The sequence below is a fragment of the Triturus cristatus genome, chromosome 3_1, assembly GCF_964204655.1.
Source record: "Triturus cristatus chromosome 3_1, aTriCri1.1, whole genome shotgun sequence".
NCBI lineage: Eukaryota > Metazoa > Chordata > Amphibia > Caudata > Salamandridae > Triturus > Triturus cristatus.
Genome location: NC_140583.1, coordinates 461,710,419 through 461,733,002, shown reverse-complemented (window position 1 = coordinate 461,733,002; position 22,584 = coordinate 461,710,419). Strand labels below are relative to the sequence as shown.

At 45.1% G+C, this 22,584-nt stretch overlaps 1 protein-coding gene across 2 annotated transcripts in view; it reads right to left on the bottom strand.

Annotated features, from left to right (window-relative positions):
- The window catches only part of TM6SF1 (transmembrane 6 superfamily member 1), a 507,967-nt gene that overhangs the window by 371,924 nt on the left and 113,459 nt on the right, over positions 1-22,584 (bottom strand). The window lies entirely within an intron of this gene.

Below are 22,584 nucleotides of genomic sequence, written 5' to 3'. Positions count from 1 at the left end.
TGAGCACATCTTTGAGTATCACAAGATATCCTAAATGCAAAATTGTGGCAGGTCATGTATAATAACTCTGTTGGAATCTCATTATAACGTTCACAATGAATTGTCCAATGTGCTTGGGGTATGTAAAAACTGTGATCATTTCATCTCATTGCTTAGATGTTTGTAGAAGAAGTGTGCATCACTGTACTATTGCTGTTTGTGTATATACTGTACTCATATTAAAGCACTCTTGCCACTGAATTAGCCCACAAAATGGAAAAGCCATAAAAATAAAAACAAAAAATAAATTAACACGAATGCAGACAAGATTTTCATCAAAGAGGTATGGTGTTAGTTTCTTAATAAAATGGTTGAAAGAATGCTGCTCCGGATCCTTATTCCATAGTAAAAGAATGTTTGCTCCTGATCCTTATTACATAGTAAAAGAATGTTTGCTCCTGTTTCTTTTATTCCGGGGTTTCATGGTCTTCAGCAGTAGCGATGTCCAAAGTGTGTGCATTGACCTGGTCACTTGAAATCTTGATTTTCTCTGCCAGGTAGAGTGTCGTGGTGAATGTAAGTGCATTGAAGATGGTGCAGATCTTTTTCAAACTCAAATAGTCAAAGGTCAGGTCATAATAAATTAGACTGACCTGAGATGTAGGACTTCAACAGAAACACTACAGATTTGCCTACTTTCTAGTCGCTAGTACATCCAGTCACCCAGTGATTCGGTTTCTGACAGTTTTACCAGATGTTTAGGAAAAAGCGGAAGGGGATGTTGAGAAAGAAGCAGACTTGAACGCACTGGGTCTTCAGATTATACCTAAAAATAACCTCTGCTTTTTCTTTGTGTTTGACTGAGTCAGCATTAAAGTCTGAAGATGCTTTCTTCAGGGCAGACTCAAGGCCTTAACAGATTAATCTGAGAGACTTTCAAAAATAAACCCTCAAGGAACTGAACGTAGTTCTATGATCACTAATGAGTATAGATTACAGGAAACAATGCTTCCTCCATAATGCAAACTTATAATACACAAAAAGTAAAAGGAAAATGACCACCAAACGAAAAGCTAGCCTACAAAAACACTTGTTCACTGACCCCGGAGAAGTGCCTTAATGTAAGTGCACACATCATTATCCTGGACTTGGGCCAGTAGAACCCTCAGGCAAACCTCTGTCTGCAAAACAATGCAGACCATAGGCCCAGCTACTCTTGAAAACTGCTGTCTTGCTTTGGAACAGCCATTTCATATACTTGCCACTTCTCTTTTGAGCACTGTGCCCTCTCTAAAACATGTAGCAGTCTTGACCCATAAGTGGAAACGATTACACGGGCATTGTGCATCGCGCCCCAGCCTCTTCTGGGCCGGTCCAAGCAAGCTTAGTGTGTGTGTAATCTTGTGCTACAACTTGTGAGTCTTGACAATCATAAAAGTGATGTAGGGTGACTGCAGGTGCCAGTGACAATTTATGCAGCACGAGAGTGATCCAATCATATGTCTGACTTTTTTGTTCAGTGGGGTCAAGTTCGTCTTTGGGAAGGTGGTGCCAGGCTGTCTGTGTTTGAGTTCTCTTAACTATTTGGGTCTTCAAAGTGAGGTTGTGCTCGATGTATAAGTTGAGTGAGTTGCCAGTGTCCAAATATGTGAACCATCCAGGTTCATAGCACAGAGCCAAGCTTGCAACTGCACTTGTCTTTTCTCATTGGTCCTGAAGACAAGCTCTGTTTTCAGAGGGTTTGTCTTTAGGTGAACATTAGAAATCTATACAATTCAATAATGGAACTGGAATCTTTCTTGCAGTTGGTCGTGATCTTCAAGTGCAGTTGTGAGTCATTGGCATGCTGGTTGGTTGTGAAGCTCTTGTCAAGCAGTAGTACCATGTAGAGTTTAAAGAGTACCAATAAGAGAATGGAACCCCCACACCTCAAATTCAGAAAGAATCAATAGGTCTCACCCATTTTTTTCTTATAATATTGTTTATTATTTTCCAAGAGCAGCTAAAACACAATTTCACTTCCAAGACATCCTGTTTTCCATGTTACTTATTGGGCATTTAACTACTTTAGTTCTGGAAATTATTTGGTACCCCTGTGCCAAAGTATCCCTCTAAAGATCATGTCCTATTTGCTCATCTTACAGTGATCAAACTTACATCACATTACCATCATCCTCCCATTTCCTCATCTGCCACCTGGGTGTCCGGAGGCTGAAATAAATTCGTCTAGCATTTTTTCCCCCCATGCCTGGAAATCCTCCTTTCTCGGTCCATCAGTGCACACCAAGCTGCATTGTCCTTAATCCTGACCCTTCATGAAACAGTTCTTTCATCTTGCCTCTAATGAGACCTTCTATTACCTCCTGCTTGCTGCCTACTATGTCATCTGTTTGTGATATGCTGCACAACAAGTTACAATAGACTAAATACAAACTAAAACCGAGTGTTCAAAGGTGTTTCAAGATTGAGAAAAACGGGGGCAAGCACTCTCCCAGTGAATTACAGGGCAGATGTGTAAACCTTTGGTGATTCCTCCATCAGGAGCAAAAAAGTCACATACAAATGCAAAAAATAGCAATTTGGAAAGTATGGAACACTGCAAAAGAAAGAACGTTTTGTAGTTTGAGCATCAAAAAATGAACACTTTCATGTGAAAAATCAATAAATCACAAACAGCAACTCAGAAAAGTGTGAGAACAACTAAGGGCAGACAAATTTGCACCAAATCATATGCGTTAGACGTATGCAAGATGCTACCCACACATCCAAAACGTTCAGTGTGCATCGTGCAGCACATAAGAAGTGAAGGGAAAACAGAAGAGGTGTAGAAGGTAGAGGCTTGGAGCTTAAAGGTATTTGGGATTGCAAAGCCAGTGCTGAGGACTTTGTGAATGGAAAGTAACAGTCGCAATGCAGAAACGTGCCCTGCAAACTAACATTTTAGTAGCTCCACACACTAGGATACTTTGGGCTCCAAACTACAAAATTATACAATTTTGTTTAATGTAAAAACAAGACAATATTCTTGCATACAATCCATAAACCTGTATGTGGTTAATATGTGAAAGAAAACTGATTTCTCCCAATATCGCATACTAATAGATGTCTCCAATCAACCCGAAGTATGAATCTCTCACGAGTCACATACCTCCTCCAGAGGGACAACATTTCTTCCATTCCCATTTAAGCTTTATAAACACTGACCAGGTTTCAGCAGAGAGTGATTTGTTGGACTTTTTGCACATTTTTTAGGTCAAGCCAAGACAGCGCTTGTGCAGTCAGGATGATCTGTTGAATGTACTGTGTGGGCTTTGACCCCTCCCATCGCTTTGGATTGGTCTACTCGGTTGTCTTGTAAAAATCCTTGTTTTGCTAGTGGATAATTTGGCTTCCTTTTCCCTCCTTTTTCTAACTCATTTACTCCCCTGGAGCACCGCCCAAGGACTTGTCGGCTTCCGTTTTTTTGTATTTTACTTTCTGCTCCCGAACATTTTTTTTTTAATTCTAAACTGCTCTACAGAGCTCTTCACACAGGTTCGTGCATTTCCCTTCATCAGCACTTCGCCCCGCTTCATCTCCATGATGGCCGTTTCAGGAGGCCAAGCGCCTTTCTTTTTCTCTGCACACGGCCGCAAGTTCCATTTTAATTATAATCAGTGAGACAGCCGCTGCGCTTCATCTTTGAGTGTGGCGGCTGCACACCTTTTTTTTGTCTGTGTTCATTTTTTCTGCTACCCCACCCTGCTCATCCACCATAGCAGCGTGTGAGTACTGTAAAGAACCACATTTGCAGAAGCAAGTCTATATAACTAAGTAGTCGCTACAATTCAGGATTGGATACCGGAAGGAATAAAGGAAGTTAATGAAGGTACAGTGCCCCGTGACTGCTACTTGTCCCATGACTGGTTTCACCCACCCTCCCCTTTGTCGCTTGTCCCTTGTTTTCTCCAGGCATCTGATTTCCCCTCAGATGAATGACAGCAAGTCATTGTACCCCTGAACCCACTGTGAGTATCAGAGGTTTCTCAGGAGATCAGTGTGTAGCTTGAGGGTGGCAGGTATGTACGCTTGTACCAGTAACTTAAAAGTCCAGAAAGGTGCAGAGCCGTTCATAGCAAAGTTGTAAAGTCCATTAGAACAGGACGATCTAAACTACAGCAAACTACATGTATTTTGTTTTGCAGTGTGTTAAGCGCCTCCTCGCAGAGATCTGTGGGTAACCTGATGATCACTGGTTCGGTTCATGCCAACAGCTTTCTTAGCCTGTTATTAATAGAAAATCCTTGCAGTTTTTCAATGCAGACCGTTCAGCTTTGCAAGACGAACCGGAAAATAGGAGAGAAGGGCTTTGAAAGCCACCGCCCTTCTAAATTATAAGTATACTACTTCTGCATGTTCACATACTTTAACCCTTTAGACAGAAGAACGTCTCACTTCTAAAGCAGTGCAGGTGCCAGAGGAGTACTAATATTTTGAATGGCGTCGTTTATTACAAACTCGCTTTCAAGTGACAATTATTTAAACTGTTTTGAGGTTAACATCAATAAATAGTATCCCAGTCTAAGTCATGTTATTGGAAAGTTAGAGTTACACTGTATTTTCAGGGGCAGAGGACCCACATTACAGTTGTGATTGACTGAGCGCCACAACTAACACAAATGCATAATTAAAGGAATCCAGAAGCAGAGGATCCTTTTATTAAACATAGCAGGATGCAATATTTATATAGGTTTTTATTTAGCAGCTTTTATATTTTGAAACTCAGGCTGAAAGGAGACAGAGCACTTTACACGAGGTACAGTATTTGGTAATTTTAATGAGTGTTCTTTTTATTAGTGAAAGTATCTAGAAATATAACAGTAAGTTTGTGTGCGTGTTTGGGGTTATGTGGATCGCCGCGTAAACAAGAACGCTGGCTTTTGCGATTTTGCATGGATGAATGGGCGAGTATGTGTACGATGAATGAGAGGAGTAGAAGGGAGAGTAAAGAATTCTATATTGCCACCAATATCACTGGCCACCTGGGCATCAATTCATCCATAAGTACTCTATTCTTCTTACCATCTAATTGTGTATTCTCTCGCTCATTCAACATGCATTTACCTATCCCTAAACCCACTCACACATCCTTCCATGGCCTTACGCTTATTACCTTCTACTAAGCAATCCTCACAACTGCACCAATACAACTATAAATCAGCGTAGAAGCACTAACATTAAAAAGCTATACTTGTTGGCTTTATCTGTATGTCACTGTGAGTCGGTCTACATGCGCTTTATGTTTGTATATCTGCATCTGGGTGCCAGCAGTCATGTGTCTGAATATGTATGGTTCTATGTATCTGGGTGTGTGTCTGTATGTGGCCTTGTAGACTATTGTGTCTATCTACGCTGGTCTGTGTATTCCTGTGAAATTGGTTTCATTTCTATGTAACACTGTCCATGTATGCCCTGGTAAAGAGAACAAGTCTTGATTGAACATGGCCTCCGAATGATCCCCTCGCTTTATCTGCAGTTTTGAGATACACGTTGATTTGCAATATGGGTTCCCTTGAACTGCCCTAGATAACTCAGAGTGATCATATCAAATAATTGCCCAGAGGATATAGTTTAAGGCGTGAACCGCATAAAGAGTTTCCTCTTCCACGATCTTATTAATAGCACGCATTGCGACTTTAAAAATTGACTGTTCAACTTGCATGCTGTTTCCAAATCTTTTTGCTGTCATCTGAGAACAAGAGTTTTTACTGACGATTTAACATGATTTATTAAAATGTATTTCCCTAATTCGCTTGAGATCATGCATTTCATTCAGTTTCTTCACTCTTGGCGATTTGCTAAGACAGTGTGGAACTATATGGAGGTATCAAAATAATTTCCCTAAAGCCGATGGCAACTTGACACAGAAAATAACGCATACTGTCATCCTATTAAGCAGTGTAAGCTATGTGGCCATGGATGAAAAGTGCACGTGTGCAGGAGGTTAAAGTGTATTCCACAGCAGTTGGCTGGATTAGCCTTCATGGGTCCAGTACGGAATGCTCTGTCATTAAGTCAAGCAAGATCTATCTGCCTGGAGTGAAATACTGGATCATGATCTGACTTATATATTATAAGATCTACAATTAAGGTTCAATCCCCTCAAATTAGCACCTTAGCACATGAGAAAGAAAGAAGGAGTCTGTCCAATGCCCTAAAAAACGGTTTTATTCCCGACTGGGGCATAAATGAAATCTAGAATAATTTTTTGCTGTTGTATAGCCATTTGTATGAACATATAGTGTTCCTATGGATCCTTCCATATCTTACACATATGGAGAGTCCCTTGCAAAATAAAATAGTCACTGCTCTTTAATGGTAGGCCTTGGCAATGCCATTCTCTGTATCGTAGCAAACACAAGGAGATGATGGACAGAGCGCTGAAACTTTTCAGAGACTAACCCCCAGTCACAGATCTGGGTTGAATCCATCATCGTTCTTTAGCTCATTTTGCCACCCCAGTTCAGACACAGCTATATGCAAATCAGTCTTGACCCTGTGCTTCATGGGAACAGCCCAGACCGAACTGCCAAGCCATGTCTTCCCTGGACCGGAAACAAGCATCCTGGGACCGGTATTGAGCTAACAGCCCTCATCAGCCAGGCTAGCATGAATCCAGTGGCAAAGGGACCAAGGGACCTACCTCTGGGCATACCCTGCCAACTTAGGGCAAACAAAGAAAACACAAGGAGATGATGGATGGAGCACTGAAACTTTTCAGACACTCGCCCCCAGTCACAGATCTGGGTTCAATCCATCATCGTGCTTTAGCTTATTTCGCCACCCCAGTTCAGACACAGTTATATGCAAATCAGTCTTGACCCTGGGCCTCATGGGACCAGTCCAGACAGAACTGCCAAACCATGTCTTCCCTGGACCGGAAACAAGCATTCTGGGACCGGTTTCGGGCTAACAGCCCTCATCAGCCAGGCTAGCTTGAATCCATTGGCAAGACTGATTTGTATATGGCTGGGTCCATACTATGGGTGGCATGGTGAGCAAAAGAACAATGGATTTAACCCAGATCTCTTGACTGGGGGTGAATGTATGATTTATTCAGCATTTCGTCCATCATTTGTTTGCGTAGCACTTTTCACCCTAAAGGGATGGGTATGCCCTTGCTCACTGTGGCACTGGATTCAAGCTAGCCTGGCTGATGAAGGGTAATACCCAGAAACTGGTCCAAGGATGCTTGTTTCCGGTCCAGGGAGGACCTGGCTTGGCAGTTCAGTCTGGACTGTTCCCATAAGGCACAGGGTCAAGACTGATTTGCATATGGCTGGGTCCAAACTGGTGTGGCATGGTGAGCAAAGGAATGATGGATGTAACCCTGATCTCTTGACTGGGGGTTAATGTAGGATTTATTCAGCATGTTGTCCATCATTGGTTTGCATAGCAATTCTCTGTATCGTGTCATGAACGTTTACATGCATATTTCAGTCCAGTCTAAGGTTCTAGCTTTCAGTTTGAGAGAGGTGTGTCTCTTGGATCAGTGCATTGTCTGGTTTGGCATTAGGAAGGAATGATAGTATTTTTTATACATCATGTAATGGGTAAGTCCATTAATAATTAGTGAGACGATCACTAGGTCTTGTGAGACCTGCATGATGAGATTTATAGGGCCTGTTGGCCTTACCAAAGGATGGTTAGCGATGCTGGTTAGTGTGGAGCCCTGATAAAGTTATCAACAATAGGGTGGCTTATCTTATGTACTCACTAATGAGTGAAGTAGTATCAGAATGATGCCAGGGTAGGGGTATAGTCAAATATGGGTTAACTAACATACTGAGAAGGCTGCTCTGGGGTAGGTAGGGGAATTTGCAAGTAGGTATGTTATAACTTTGGGTGGTGAATGCAGCCAAGGGTCACAGCCCTTCACCCATGGCACCAATTAAGCTTCTAATAGGTAAAAAAAACCATTTGAAATTGTGAGAAGTTGGCCTGGTATATGCGGTCCACTAGTTCTAGTGGGAACCCTGTACCAGTCCAAACAACCCCTTATTGGTTATAGGTTAAAGACAACCTTTATTGAAAGCTATTCTAGTGGTAGCTATGGAGAGCAGCCTTCAGGCTAAGTCTTGAAGGAATGTAAAGCAGCTTGTTTTACCAGTCAATAATCTCTTGAGTTCCTAAATGAAAGATATCCACCCCAGGTATAAATATATGTATTTATTACTGGACACAACCTCCTGGTCTCTTCAATAATCACAGTAAAATAGCACAGATACATGTCAGGCCCTAGGGGCGAGCCAAACCATATACTAAAATAGTGGTATAAGAACCACAACTTAACTAGACACAAGGCCCAGAGCCTGTAGAATTGCTGGGACCCCAAGGAACCACCCAAGGTAGTGACACAGGGGAGCCACTGCGGCCGTGTGCAGTATGTGAACATAGCCGCAAGCTCCCGTTAGCTTCTTATGGGGAAGTCGCGGTTAGATTTTTAAAGATTAGGGACACTTAGAATGGAGTCAGGACCAAACCCTTATGGACTTAGGAAGTTCTAGGGCTAACACCCATTGGAGCACCAGAGTACTTGTGTTACCTCACCCAGGGAACCCGGGTGCATAGGTGTCTTTTGTTGTCGGGTCGGGTCGTCGACTTCAACGGCAGCTGGCGAAGAAGTGCTGCTGCCGTGAAGATGCGAAGTGTCCGAAGAGATCCAAGCCTGGATCAAAGATGAGAAGAACCTGAAAGCAGAGGGGATAGAGTCTGGGTCACTAGCCAGTGACCAGGAAGGCGATAAGCAGATGCCCACCGATGTCGGGTGATTTCAGGTGAAAGAGGTGAAGCTTGACTCTTCAGCCACGAGGTCCAGGAGGCGTCGAAGACGACCAGGAGCTGGATTCGAGCTGTCCCACGAAGGATGTCGAGTGCTGCAGCGTCAGTGCCCAGATTGGACACAACAAGCCTTGGCAACAGCAACCCATGCAGAAACGAGAAAGATGCTTCGGTGCAGACCAGCAAGGTCTGAGGGACTCACCACCTGGTAGGGAGTCGGGGCCCGTCTGGAGCAACCAGGGAATCCCAAGGAAATTCAAAGTTATCTCTTCAGGGACCCACCAGCCAACGGACCAGGGATCGCGAAGGGACCTCGAGACGAAACACAAAATGGTGGCCCACGGGTCACTCGGAATGACCAGGCCGACAATCTTCGGTGGAATCAGTGCTCGAGGTGGGGGCTACAAATCATCCCAAGCACGACTTCAGGAGAAGTCGACAAGTCAATGCACTTGCAAAAGTGCACGGTGACCAGGAATTCCGGTTCCACGCTACTCACGAGGGCTGCGGGTCTCAGCTTTGCTGGGGACTCAGGTCGGCCTGTGAGATGTCTGGAAATCCTCTTCCTGGGCTGCAAATACTTCGGAGTCCGGCGGAAGCTTCGGAAATGCAGACCGGCAAATTGCTTCATTGGTGCCTGCCTGTGTCTGTGGCTGCAGCATCCATTTTGTGATGCCAGGGCTCTGTTAAGTTTCTACCGGGTAACCCAGTACTGCCATGTCGCTCCCTCTAGAAGGGTGGGATCATACTCCTACACCAGTTACTGGTGTGGGGGTATGATTCCAAGGTGTTTGACACCAAACACGACATGTTTCCGTGCAGCCAGTCCAAAGTCAGCATTTACCGTTGGATTATAATGCACTTAAGAGTATATGGTCAGGCTGCACTATAAACAGCATCAGAGAAGGGTCTCCAAACGCTGCAGAGGGGCTCTGCTCATGCAGGGGGACCCTCTCACATACAAACCAAGCACTCTGCCTTCAGGACTGATAAGGCCTGCCATAGAAGTGACTTATAGGTTTAAATGTGTGTATATATGTAGTGATATAGGTAACCTATATCCCAGTAAGGGGTGCATGCACCACCTTACCCAGGCTGCAGTAGCAGACCTGTGGTATCATCTTGGGTGGCTTTCCAGGGGTGGCATAATACATGCTTCAGCCCCTGGTAGGCCTCTGGGGTACCTATGCCCTGGGTACATAGTATACCATATACTAGGGAATTGAAAGGGCACCTCAGATCCAATCTGTAATGTACCTAAAGTACATGGAATCTTTTTAGAGAGGAAGCAGCTAGGCTGGGGCCCTGAATAGCAGGGTCCCAGCCAGACTAAAGTCAAAAAACAGTGAAACACCAGCAAAAGGTGGGGGTATACATGTGAAGCAGATCCTACTCTCCTACAGAAGGATCCTTTTGAATGTATGCAGACTGGCATATTCCTTATGAAACTAGCTGAATTAGTGTCAAGGTAAGTAGAATCACGTTAGGTCTTCCCCCAACATTGCCCTTCCAAAGCTTTGAATGTGGTATAGATGCCTGCAGGACTCTCACACAATATGACTAAAATAGAAGGAAGAAGAAAAATCTCATACAGTTACATCAGAATCCCTAGGATAGTACCAGTTTCGTCTCCATAATCTAGTCTATATAGGGAACTGAAGAAGCATGAAGTACTTTTCATTGTTCGATGACAGCAGGGTTACCTCCTACGTACATGCTGGGAGAAGGCCCTAGATCACATTCAACAGCAATTTCTACTTGTCCCTCGCAGGCGCTGGTAGGTTCTGGTATTTGGGCCGCCCACTGGCAAGGCTCTGGTGCATTCCTCCAACCAATCTCTTTCAACCTGGACTCGCATTTCAAATAAAATGGATGTGCGAAGGTGATGTGTCTCCAAAGTTGTGGGAAGTGACAATAGCTGATGAATCGAATGGTGTCTAAGAATTCCTTTAACTGCTCTGGGTCCTCAAACTCTTTAGTCAGGCCATCGTTGGTGATTATCATGGTTTCTGGGTATAAATATCCTTAGTGAACGTCCAGTTTTTTCAGTCGGGCCTGAGGGATAGAAAATATTTCCTCTTGAGCATGATTTCTCACGAAAAGTCTTGGGTGACATGTATTTTATGTTCTTCATGTGTGAAAGGTCCCCTGCATCTGGCCACCAGGAGGAAATCCTGGGTGTGCTGATGACGTAGAAAATGGAATCACCTGCTTTGGAGTACCTCTTTTATCTTCTTTCCGAGACCCGATTCTGGAAATTGTGAACTCCAGTGGTAGCTTAAAATTCAGATAAGTGAGCTGTGGGATAAAGCGGGGTATAAAGTTGATCCTTTTCAAAAGCCTCTGGAATTCCTGACAATTTCATGTTATCTTGTCTATTTCTGCTCTGCTATTCGGTAAGCGTCACCTTAGTATGCCAGTGGTCGTGCTCCCAATCTGTTGCGCTTGTCAAGTTCAAGTTCAAATGACCTTTATTCGGGTTTCATAAAATCCATAAAAGTACAACAAAAACACAATTCATTTACACAATAATACAATCCATAAAAACACCATAATCAAGACAATTCATTTTCAATGCAACTCTCATGAAATAATTTTCAGGGATTTTCCATCGTTTTGCGTGCGTGTACTATTAGTCTCAGAAAAGTGCTAGTGCGGAAGATTAATTCATCTGTATCCAGGGAGAATAATAATGAACAGGATTCCCCCAAAGAAAGGGGTCTTAATTTTCTAAAATAGGGAGTTAAAAACCAATTAATATATTTTAGATAAAATTTACAGAAGAATAGGAAGTGGATATCGTTCTGTTTACTAGTGCCATCACATGGACAGGGGTTATATTCTAATGTATGATGATACCCCAGAGGGAAAGCCAACAAGAATTTTACAGAACCTGCCCTTAAACGAAAGAGCAAGGATCGTTCCCAGTTAGACATGGGGAGAGTTAAATAGGATGGTAATGGATACCTACACAGATCATTCCCCATGTATGTGATGACAGAAGATTTAAGTGACTCCCTCCCCATTCTTTCTGAGTTAAAAAGTGCATAAAGTGCTTGTTTAACCACAACCTTATCTTTAGTCTCAATTCTAGTTGGTTCAGAGAAAAGATCGCCTTTATCCATGGCGGTTAATGTGTTAGAGACTTCGGCTAACCAAGGTATTACCATGCCGTGATCACATTTTAGGCAATCCTTAATAATGCTTTTTGTTAAGGTCGCTGAATCGTTTATCCAGATCCTAATCCAGAATAGGGCTGGTCTGGCTCTAATAAAGTCGCAAACATAGGGGAGGTTTAATTATTTATGACAAATGAATTCAGAAGCGGAGAAAGGTGCACCCAAATATTTTTCTGCAAAAACGGTTTTCCTCACGCTGAATCCCTAGATTTCTCCCAGAACCCCATACCTCAGCCCCATACGTGGCTACAGGGATGCACTGTAATTTAAAAAAATTTAAAATAGGTCTAGTGGCACCTATTGTCTTTGGGCGTGGGAGGCTCAATATAGAATTGGTGGCTTTCGAGAACTTGCCCATGGCGTGGGCAGAATGCCCGCTCCATGGGCCGTTCGCAGCGAAAACCAACCCTAAGTACGGAAAAGAGGTTACGGATTCTAGTTTATCCGAGCCTACATTTATAATATTGAGCTTCCTTTTCCCGGGCCCACAAGACATGATAAAAGATTTTTAAAAATTTACACGCAGATCCAATGTCTCCATATGTTGGGCGAATGCTCCAACAAGCAAACGAAGAGCATTAGGAGTGCGGCCCATAAGGACCGCATCGTCTGCATATAATAAGACTGGTAATGGGTTGCCCTGAATAATTGGAACATCTCTCGTCACTTGTTTCAGAGCTTTGGCAAGACCGTTAATATAGATGATAAATAGCAGAGGTGCTAAAACGCACCCCTGCCTGACCCCCCTGCCTATTTTTATGGGTCCGGACACATCGCCACCGGACCCGATCCTGACTTGTGCTTTGAGGTCAGTATGAAGATAAGCCAGAAAATTTACAAGAGCTTCTTCCAGACCATAGTTAGAAAGCATAAGCCATAATTTGGATCTATTAACTAGGTCAAAAGCAGATGAAAGGTCCATGAATGCAAGATAAATTGGACTTGATCGAGCAACATTATACTTATCAACTATCAATTTTAAGTTTAAACATTGCTCCACCGTGCCCACACCGCTCCTGAATCCCATCTGGCACGAGTCCAATAATTCAGTGTCTTCAGTCCACTCTATCATCCTATTATAGATAACTCGTCCAAGGATTTTAAAAGTATTATCCAAGAGTGAGATCGGACGATAGTTAGCTGGGTCTGACCTAATCGCCCTTCTTAAAAATGGGAACTATGGTACTAGTGGCCCAAGTTTCAGGCATAGGCACCATGGGTAAACTGTTAAAAACGTTAAGAGGAATTGGTGCCCATAAATCCGTGTTATGCTTAATAATATCTATGGGAAGTCCATCGGGACCGGGGGCCTTATTGCCAAGGCTCTCTTTAATGGCTATAACTACCTCAGAGAGATCAATCTTGAGGCTGCATAACTCCTCCGAAGTAGAGATGGTTACTTCATTAAGAGGAGTCGCATATATTTTAGCAAAGTGAGCCTCCCAACTACTGCTAGTTATGTTACAGCTGATTGGGGATAAATGTTTCCCCATGTCTCGCGTCTTCCTAACAGCTGACCAGAAGGGGCCACTGCTCTTCAAATTAGCGCTTTCAACCAGTGTTTCCCACTGTTCTGTCAGCAGGGCGGCCTTCCTTTCAGTTGTTTTTAATTTATAATTTTTCCTAGCCAACTGTACCTCTAGTGTACACCTTGGTTTGGAGGACAATGCCTTACGTAGTTCTCTATTCGCCATGGAGCAAGTGGAATCAAACCATCTTGGTTCTTTCGCTGTCTTTGGCAATGGGAATGACAACAGTTTTTTAATTACTAAACACAGTTTGCCAAAATCAGTGATTGTTCTATTATTATTTCCATTTGAAAGTAAACAAGAATTGATTAATTCAGGATAATCATTCCGCACAATTTCTAAAATAGCTCCGCTATCAATTCCCCTCCATTTTAGGCGCAGGCCATCACCTGATGGTGTAATGTCTCTTGCGCCGTTAAATTTCGCATATACAGGGCCAGAGACTAAATGCAGAGTGACTATGAGGGGATTATGATCGCCAAATGATGTCTTCATTACCTTTGATTCCTGCACACGGTCCAATAAATCGGGGGACATAAAAATAAAGTCAATAGTTGAGCAACAATCTCTCCCCCTAAACGTAGGGACATAGTCCATACCAGGTGATTGGGACACTTCCATGGCATTGCTGAGGGTGTGCTCACTTAATATCTTTGCCAGTTCGAGCCCCCTTTTTTCAGCTTGGTCTGTAATATTGTTAATGTCCTTGGCCCAACATTTCTTTATAAGTTTAGCATTAAAATCTCCCCCGATTAAAATCCCTAACTCCTCCTCCGATTCCAGATTTGTTTCCAGTTTCCGTAAAGTCTTGGAGAGTGTTATATAGTTTGTGTTAGGCGTAGAATGAAAATCATTTTTATAAAAATTAATGATATAAATCCTGGATTTTTGTTTCAACTCGAGAACCTGGATATTCGGATTTCCTTCTGATAGATCTGTAATAGTACCTCCCATCAATGTACTAATACCTATAAATAATCCTCCCACTGCACGGCCAAAAATAGGCTTGCTTGAAGTTACACTAAAGCAGTGGTAACCCTCAATAAATAAATTGCTAACAGCCCACGTCTCCTGGAACATAACAATATCTTTATCGTCCAATAGCTTGATCCATTGAGGGTCAAGCAATCTTGGTTCCAACCCGGCGACGTTCCAACTAAGAATAGACAATTTGGAACGTCTTGAAGCACGAGAGATATTATACCCACTAAACTGCTTAAGTTGGGTTGGTAGAATAATTATGTTCTCATGTGTTACTGGGGATATAACCGGAGCAACATATGGTGCCATTATCTCGATTTCGTTGTTTTGTATATAATGAGGATTTTCCCTGATGGTGATAGGTACATCCTCACTCCCTCTATCTCTCTTCCCCAGTCAATCCTGACATTCCAAGTTGGAGAAAGCATGTTCAAAACGATTATGAGTTGGTATGTTGTATATATACCTTGGCTCATTCAGGGGCATATTCAAATTTTGCTTAGGCCTTTCATAAGGTCTCTACCTTGGATTAAAATAAGAGGGAGTGGGGAAAGGTGAATATTGCATTTGATGCGATGGAGGTATGGGTCGATGGCTTGTTGAACGGCCATTCCTAGGATTACAATTAAGATCCTGATGAAGGTATCCATAACCATTAATAATGTTATAGTTCATACCGGGTTGATCTGCTGGAAAATTAAACCCAGGATTAGGGTTAAAATCAATTAAATGTCTATAAAAATACCCAAGGGGAAGCAGAGTAGTATTAAATTCCCAGGGTGAGGGCAATGGGGCTTTTGAAAGTGTGGATTGTACCCATTGTAGGGATCTAAAATGTATAATTATACAATCCCCTTCAAACTTTTTTCTCAATGGGCCCACCCACCCTACTCTTTGAGTATGAATAATCTCCCCTGCTCCGTCCATTGGGAAATTGCAATTTGCAGAGAGCCAATGCAGGGTTCTATTTTTTAAACTTGTATGGTTTTCCTCTTGGGTTTCCCTCAATTTTGGGACATTGACTAAAACCAAGACATATGCTCCACATTCTGGGGGTAGACTAATGCGAGCCGGGATCTGTCTCGTGTTAGTCACTTCAGTTATATCCTGCTTGGCGGTCGGGGGTTGTTGGTCAACATCAATCACTTGTGTTGTTGATGCCCTGTTAATTCTAGCAGTGATTTGATCCCCTCCTCCAGAGCTAGCTGTCTTAGTTGTTTTAATATTAAATACCTGTTTAGATGGAAGTTCCGAGTTTGATAGATCTTTGCTAGTACTCGGTTTGGGTGTTAAGGGAGGGGCGTTGATGTGCGCTATACTTTTCTTGTTGGCCTTAGTAGGTTGTAATTTATCTGTGTTGGTGTTAGTTGTGCCGAGGTGTGATGTAGTTGTAGGGTTACGCTCTGTACCTAATTTTAACACATGATCATCCAATGCCCTCAACCTCTTATCAATATTGAGGACTTGTTGGTTGATAGGTCCTAGGAGGGTAGTTAACAGAGTCTCCATTCTCCCCCAGAACCCTTCATTCCCCAACATTACATTAGTTAGTGTTATTTGTTCATCCTTCTTGCTAGGATAGACTTCGCTATTACCATCGTTTTGCTCTACAGAAGCGGGAGGCCTCCGCAGTTGGGGGCACCCACCATTATCTCTACATTTATCTACTGGTGGCTCAGATTGTTTCCCTTTTCGCTTTGTTTTTTGTTTTCTTGCTTTCTGTCCCCTTGTTCGCATTGGTATGCTATCACTTTTTTCTCTATCTATGATCGATACATCGGTATCTGAACATAATTCTATTCCGTCCGAATATGCCTGCTCATGAACTAGGGATAAAATGGAGTCAGCGCTCTTGTTAGTACTTAATCTTAGCATAGTCGGGGTTAGCGAGAGTCTGTTATCCGTCAAACATTGGTTAGGGGATACTGTGTCCACAGTTCTGCGATTCTCATTAAGTTCTGTGCCTGGTAGCCCCGCATAGGATGTTATATCCGATGTAGCAAGCAGGGATTCCATTGAGTTATCCTGCAGCAAAGGTGGTGGCAGGCTCGATGGGAGCGATAGACGTCTTTCAGTATTTTGAATCGCAGAGGCCACAACACCAATTGTCTTCTGGAGCATTTTGTCAATAGCGGTCAGACTGGGCAATGGAGTGGGGTTTGTGGCAGTGGATGATGAGATTGGCTGCTTACGATTAGTTTTAGGCACAGGTGGTGGTCTTTTCCCCATTTTTCAATATATATCTGGGTATGCTATACAACACTAGATAATTCCCTGTCACAGTATATAATGTACTCACACGAATGGCGATCTCTTGCAGCTAGACCCACACCTTGTTTGGGCCAGGGGGAGTTCCCGGCCCGACCTCCTTCGACCCCGGACGGCCACAGACGGCCCGCCCTCTGCTCGGGCTCAGCCCGGCGCCGCCCACGCGCGTCCCGCGACGCGGGGGGAGCCTCGCGGTATTTCTGCGCCTCCGGGCGCGATGTCGGGTGGAAGTGCCCCGCTCAGGACTCTGGGAAATGTAGTCCGGCAATGTCGAGGTGGCGATAGGGACCACAGAGCACAGCCACACCGGGCGCAGCAGGACAAGACCCTCAGGAGCCTCACAAGCCTCTCGCCACGCCAAGGTAGGTTTTGAAGTAAGCCCCCGCTCCACAAAGGGAGCCTCGCGGTATTTCTGCGCCTCCGGGCGCGATGTCGGGCGGAAGTGCCCCGCTCAGGACTCTGGGAAATGTAGTCCGGCAATGTCGAGGCGGCGATAGGGACCACAGAGCACAGCCACACCGGGTGCAGCAGGACAAGACCCTCAGGAGCCTCACAAGCCTCTCGCCACGCCAAGGTAGGTTTTGAAGTAAGCCCCCGCTCCACAAAGGGAGCCTCGCGGTATTTCTGCGCCTCCGGACGCGATGTCGAGCGGAAGTGCCCCGCTCAGGACTCTGGGAAATGTAGTCCGGCAATGTCGAGGCGGCGATAGGGACCACAGAGCACAGCCACACCGGGCGCAGCAGGACAAGACCCTCAGGAGCCTCACAAGCCTCTTGCCACGCCAAGGTAGGTTTTGAAGTAAGCCCCCAGTTTATGCTCCAAGCTTGTGAGCTGTCGCTCTGCCAATGTTAGTTGACAATTAACGATTACATCTTCTCTCATCAAGGCAACATCAGTTAATGTGTTTAAGTATTTTCTTCATCGAGGAGACCAACGTTCATGGGGCTGCCAGTTCTTTCAAGATGGTCTCTAAGGACGTGATTGTGAGCCATTCCACTGGTATCTTTAAATGTCTTTGAAGATTTGTAAGTAACTGTTTCTGTGAAAAGAAGCTGTTTTGCTGGCTGCAACATCCTTGTGTTCCCAGGTCTGACCAGCAAAACTATCTTGTCAGGAATGAATCACTGTAGAGGCACTTACGGGAGGGAGTGGGGGTGAAGGGGTTCTGTCACAGTTTTGGTTCAAGTTTGAGAGATGCTAGTTATGATGACTCAGATCTACGGGTCAGCCAATAACAGAAAATGTCTACTCTTTGAGCCTGACTCAGAAACTGAGCACAGATGCGGTACTGCAGGACTGCCTCAGTCCTAACTCATCGCCATCGGAAAGGTAGATCAATACTGGTAGCTGAATGCAGGAATAAGCAAAAGGTGGCAGGGCAATTAAAAGTACCTAATAAGAAGAAGACCCCAATTTGCCCCTTATGGTTGGTTTTGCCCTCTGTTTTACAGAGGGGACTGGCAAATTCCCCAAAAATAAGATGCAAAGGCTTCAGTGCCCTATCAAAGGTGACAGCCTCCCGCATAGTCCCAACAATCCTCCTTCTGTTCCAATCACCACCAGGACGGGGTTCTCTGCTCTGATCCATTACCACTTGCCACCAGCCGCGGTCCGTGCAGGTAACAGCGGTGGGGTGGTGGGGCCAGGTAAGGGGGGATTTCGAGGGACGATGCAGAGGGAAAATTAAATAAATAATTGATTTTCCCCTCAGCATCGTCCATCGAAATCCCCCTTACACGGCACCACTACCCCACCGCTGTTACCTGCATGGACCGCTGCTGCTTGCCACCCAGCATTACAGATGCAAAACCAAACTTCCTTGAGGTGGGCACTCAAAGCGCATTAAGCATGAAGGTTAAGCCAGCGGGCATTTCTGCTGCATGGATCAGTACACCATTACAGCAATGGACTTAAGCAGTCCCTCTTCTCCACCACCCATTCTGAGCAGTTTTAGGAGTACTCTTTGCCTCATACTAAACATAGGATTTTAACTAGTACACCTATTGCCAGATGGTGCTTCCAATAATGGTTAAATGAGGGACAGGTGTTTGGAGCGCTAAAAAAGGCACTGCCATGCTTCTTGACGTGAAGCTCCACCTCCAATTTGTTACTTCTGGTTTACAGCACCATTCACAGTGGCCAGTCATAGTATCAGGTTGTTTTAATATAATGGCAGGACTACCCCCTTGTACAAATCGAGTCTTTCTTTCCATGTCTGTATTTACATATATGATAATCTGCTTTTGGATCTTCATGGTAAATTGGTAAATGCTCTATCCTTTTATTTGTCATTCACATATTCTATCACCTAACCTGGTACATGCTCAATGTTTGTAATCTCTGTTTTTGAAACTCTTACTGCTCTCCACAGCTGCACAAAGAATCTGATCATGTCATACATGCTCAACGAACACTAGTGTAGATGAGCTTTTAGTGGCAAGTCAACGGTGACTGTAAAATGTGGCTACAGGTTTGAATTCTCGATGTGCTAGCATTGTCAATGTTGAATCATGAATCTGCATAAAGGTTCACTATTTGCAAAATGACCCCAGTGTACTCCAAAGATTTATTTAAATGTGTATATCAGATTCCTCTCACTCATGCTCAGGTATGATGCTTAAGAGCTTTTCTATCGGTCCTTAATTTTCTATTATCTATGGTGCTATCAAACACTCTGTGGTAATCTATCTGTTATCTGTATGCTAGAGATATGGGCTTGTGGAACGATGGCATTGTCATAAGAAGGTTCCATGTAGAATGTGCCTTTGAAGCGTGGGCAGTTGGAGCGGTGTCCTGAGCCACCAGCAGCTCGCCATGCTGCACCTTGAATTAATCTTATTTAAGAACTTATAGTGAGTGCCCTTCATCCTTGAAGTATGACACTTTTGTTGGTGATGATTGAGTGTTGAGCTGCTGACATGAACCATGTGTTTTGGTGAGCGAAGCTTGTGGCTTGAGGTATTTCGGCACCACAGCATTCCCTCGTCATGAGAGGGTAAGGCTTGAAGCTGTGGAACGCAGAGGACCCACCTGACATGGGGGACTTGGGGGGCAGCCGAACGGGCAGTTTGGGAGGGGTCTGTACTGGCTGGATCGGCCATTTTGTGGTTTGCGGCTCTTTTGGGGTGTAGCCCAATTATAGCCCAAGTAGCCCAAATACCCCTATGCTTACATAATCCTATGAGGGGATTTGTAAGCCACCATTTTAGGTTTTAGTGAGCAGAGTAGATAGTAATAGTTTTCTTGGCTGTTTAATTAGCTGTGTTTAGCGAGTTAGGTATAGTTATGCAGGATTATAAGGTCTTGGAGGTGGTACGCCTGCTGAGCGAGGCAGGCTGCCTTTGATGTATTGATCCCTTCAGCTGCAGAGCTTTCGCGCCCTCCTGGGCATGCTACTGTGGGGGTGGCAGCCGCCGTCCAGGACTCCACATCCCCTAGGCGGGCGAGAAGAAAAGCAGTGAGTTTTAAGGGCCGCACTTAGGCCCGAAGAACAGCCCCTTTCTCTCCAGACACGCTGGAGCCTTGTGCGCATTCCGAGGCTCCAGCGAGAGTGTGAAAGGGCGGTTTTGGGGTTTGGGAGGTGGAGGGGGTATACCCGGTTGGGTTAGGCTAGGTGAGGGCCTGAGTGATTTAGAAGGGGAACTTGGGGTTGGGGAGTGGAGAGTGGAGGACGGTAGAGGGAGTTTGGGCAAGGCCAGGGCTCAAATGGATGTTGGGGCGGGAGAGGAGGGGATCCCGTGGGATTGGGAGACGGACGGGGGTTAGCAATGCCTGGGAAGGTTTAGATATTTTCACCTCATGGAATGAGGAGGTGAGGGCCATTAGTAGAGTGGGTCAAGTAGATGCTTATCTTGCACAGGGAGGGTCAGCAGGTTTGGAGGGCAAAGGTTTAAATTTGAGAAGAGGGGGCAAGGGGGGAGAAGGCAGGGGCAGCAGAAAGCTTGGTGGGGGGGCTCATGGGATAGGTCTTGACCAGAACCGGACAGGGTTAGACATGGCTGGGCTGGATTGGATTGAGGGGAGGAGGGGGGTGGAGTGACAGGGAAGTAGGTGATTTCTTTAAGGTAGGGTGTCAGTGGGTAGAGAAGACTTTGGGCTTAAATAGGAAAAGGAGAAGGAAAACGGGATGAGTATCAGAAGCCCGGCACACCAGACCAATCATTTATATTGCAGGGCGAGGACTCACGTCCGGGTGCGGAGTTGGCAGAGCTGGGTGCAGCTTACTGGCGCCAGCTTACTGGCGCCAAGGAGAAGGGAGGGTGGAGCCTTGCGCGGCGTACCCTTTACCATCGGGAGATCCCGGCGTAGCCAGCACATGTAGGCACAGAGCGGTCTCGCTGGCCCAAACACCAGACTGACCTCAGCGGTCTGTAGGATGGAAAAACAACAGGAGAACGCAGTCAAAGGACTCAGCGGTGTACCGGAGGGTGTGGTCAGCGCCCCTGGAGGCGCGGAGTTATGGGGCCATGAGGGGGCCCCCATGTGGGGTCGCACGAACGCGCAGAGTTTGATTTCGATGAGGAGAGCCTTGAGGAAGGCGAGCTTTGAGATGATTTAGATGGGGTGGGAGGGGGATAAGAGTAATGCCTCTAAGAGTGTTTTTCAGGTTTCCAGAGCGGAGTCAGAGCCTACGGCAAGGCCAACCAAGCTGGGATCGACCACCGGGCCACTGGCAAGGCGGACTGCAGCAACACGGGCACCCTCCTTAGAGCCAGGTAAAACATATGGAAAGAGGGAGGGGTTGGTAATGGTCTCCGTGGGGACGGGAGGAGAGGGTGTTTTGGGGGGGGGGGGGGGGGTAGGTTGCGCAAGGGCAAGTAAGGGAAGAAAGAAGCGCAGATAATAAAGATAAGCTTGAAAGTAAAGAGTTGTAGATTAAGAGACTCCCTTATATGGGAGTGACTCTGCCATTGGGGGCACATTTGATGCTGGCGACTAAAGAGCGCATATGGAAAGGTGAATACGTTGAAATGCAGAAATTATTGCACAGGGAAGTGAGCGCATAAGAAGGGTCTAAAGAAGAGGAATGCGAGCTGGCTAAGCGGCCAAGGGTTCCTCTGACCATAGAGAACTGGACAGCAGCTTTCTTGATTTAGGTTAGTGTTTACTGGGAGAAATTCCCTATTCAAGTATGTGGAGGTCATTTGCAAAGCGCAGGTCTGGGGGGGTTATGCATGAGCACAATTTGATGAGGAATTCAGGGCCCGTATGGCCTGGGATTTTGAGGCAAAAATGGGGGACACTTGAGACGGATTATGGCAGCATACGATTGGGGCTTCCAGGGGCATGGGGGCCTGCTGGGTTTTCAATGAAGGGCGGAGCACGCGCAAATTTTGCAGATTTCGCTATGAGTGATCAAAATGCGTGGGGAAACATCCCTTGGTCAACTGTTTTGGGGGTAGGAGGGGTTGTCAGCAAGGGGGGCAGCAGTAGCAGCTGGGGGGCAACACAGGGGGACAGCAGTAGCAGCATTTTTCGGGGTCAAGGGGAGCTAAGGGTTTTCTGGGACAAAAGGCTCATACACCAGTTAAGGCAGAAGAATTGGAGGCAGCCTTACAGAGTTATGATGACCAGAAGGCTGCAGAAGTACTAAGGGAAAGGTTCAAAGTGGGGTTTTCGTTTGGGGTATGCAGCGCATAGACACAGGCTTTGGTCAGAAAATTTGAAGTCAGCAAAGAACATTCACAGGTTGGGCAAGAGAAATTAGACAAAGAGGTGAGGAAAGGGAGAATGGCGGGCCCTTTCCCAGTTTGGCCTCTGGACAACTTGATTGTGTCACCAATTGGGGTGGTGCCCAAGAAAGAACCCGGAAAATTCAGGCTTATTCA